General features: G+C 42.7%; 1 protein-coding gene across 1 annotated transcript in view; it reads left to right on the top strand.

The window, feature by feature from the left end:
- The window catches only part of LOC142965140 (uncharacterized), a 282,605-nt gene that overhangs the window by 53,309 nt on the left and 227,052 nt on the right, over nt 1–2,244 (top strand). The gene's annotated exons all lie outside the window — the stretch shown is intronic.

The raw sequence follows: 2,244 nt of genomic DNA, 5'->3' as shown, positions 1-2,244 counted from the left end.
GGTCCGACCACCGACAACCGAATCACCTCGGCCACACCTTCCGGAGAGGGGACACACAAAGACACAAAGAGAGACGGAAGGCTGTCATAACGTGCCCCGGGCTACAGACAGAAATGAGCATCATATGATACCGGATCACACGGGGCCGTGTTACTACGGTTACTACGGCTAACGTTGGGGCTAAATATGCTCCGGACACAAAGCAGCCCGTTGTGACTCACGGTTTTCTAGAAACGGAAGAGTCCTCGTGCCCCCCCCCACCCCTACCCACGTCGTCCCGATCTTCTTTAACTGTTACCAGCGATAGAAGTCAAGTTAACGGGAAGATCTGCTCACCAGTACCGGGCTCCGTCGCTCCGTCTCGCGGCGTCTTTTGTCAACAATCGGTGCCGGGGCGGGCGCAAGAGGAGCCGGGGGGGAGACAGAGAGAGAGACGAGGGGGTGGGGGCTCTCAGTCACCGCGACCCCCTCGAGGAGGAGCTGCATGGATTCTGCAGAACCCGCGTGCGTGCGCGCAGCCGATCAGCAGTCCCGCGAGGCGTTTGAAAAAAAAAAAAAAAGGAGCACAAAAGAAACGGGGGGCTCGAGGTTCAGACAGCCGAAAAATAATGGTCTGTAATCGCCTCCCACTGCCGTCCGAGTGTGGACACAGACCGGGGAGAGAACTGGCCCGCGGTCCTCTCCTCGTCTCTCTCATCGGCCTGCGGTTATTCAGAGCGGAAGAAACACAATTAAAAGCCCCGATTAATCTCAGCTACTCAGCGCGAGCTGTGTGCCCGTGGAACAAAGTGAGCGTCACTTAAGTAGCGATGATGAAAAGGCAAATAGTGGCCGCTGAAAGCCATTTAACAATCAATGGAAAACCAAACCATAAAATGTTATTTATAGTTTACTCTAAAAATATGTTGTTCACTTATGTTGCTCAAATAAAAAAACAAAGGCATGTTCACCTTCAGCGTTCAGTTTTTTTTCATAATTGAGCTTATGTAACTATTTCTAGTCTATTATGTTTTGTACTTTTATGTAATTTTATTCCATTTTAACTTGTACATTTCTCTATCTTATGTAAAGCATTTAGAGTTTCCTGTTTGAAAGGCAGAACAAAACTCCTTGCCTACAGAAGAGCTACAAATATAAATATTTCATTCAAATAGATTAAGTGACCCATAAACACAGCCCTACTGCCAAGTAAACTCATGTTCATTGAACAATTAGACTGGAGGAAAAAATCATGAATGGCTGCAGTCACATGCATGCAACTCTATATAGTGCTAATTAAACTGACCTAATTAATGCTAGATAGACTAACAGAGCTTGACAAAAGCTCAACCCCTGCACCATAAGAGGCAGTAACAAGATGGAGAGACTATAAAATCCCTTTTTTATTTCTTAAAGAAATAATTGTATAGGACTTACCGTAAAATTAATTTATCTAAAAAGCAATAGTACTCACTGTTAATGGCCTCATTCCTTTCAAACAGTTAACTTCATCTCTTTACTTCCCAACACAACTGAATAATAAGAAAAGAGGAGTACATAAAAGTATGTAAACTACACTCTATATTGATAATTATAAACAGTTGATAGTAAAAATTGCAACAAATAAGAATGAGGATACGATGACATGCAGAACAGCACAAAGGCCTGTAAACTGAGAGTTTATGGTACATATGAATTAAGTGCATTAATTGCACATCGAATAAACTAACATATGAAATTTGTTGACCTAATTTTCCTTCTGAGCCCCGTATCTCCAACCAGAGAGGATGGTCCACATTGGCTAAGATGAGTGTTGCTCTCCTTGTGATTTGTCGTCTAAAAATGTTGCTGCTGCTCACCAGCGATTTTACAGCCCACCGAGACTATATTGCTCAACTGATTCCTGTTTGGCACATTTAAACTCTACACATTTAAACTCCCGTACAGAATCGGAGTCAGCTGTAATGGCCAAGTAAGTGTGAACACATACAAGGAATTTGACTCCTGTGTTTCGCTGCTCTCAAGGTAGATAAACAGAAATATACATTTGTCTAAAACAAAGAGACAACAAACCTGAAAAGGGTTAACATAAACATCTGAAACCTACAACTAACTGAGTGTGTCAGGACAGAATAAGTTAGATCTGTAATAAACAGTTTGTTGTTCTTTCTTACACATTGCCTCCATGTTCATATCAAAGCTCCACTTCTTGTCATTAATGTGTTTACCTGTGAGAAGAACATTATTTCACCTACGGTTGTTGGA

Source organism: Anarhichas minor, unplaced genomic scaffold, assembly GCF_050575085.1.
Source record: "Anarhichas minor isolate MPS153535 unplaced genomic scaffold, ASM5057508v1 ptg000033l, whole genome shotgun sequence".
Lineage (NCBI taxonomy): Eukaryota > Metazoa > Chordata > Actinopteri > Perciformes > Anarhichadidae > Anarhichas > Anarhichas minor.
The sequence above is the reverse complement of the archived record's forward strand: the minus strand, read 5'-3'. Positions and strand labels throughout refer to the sequence as shown.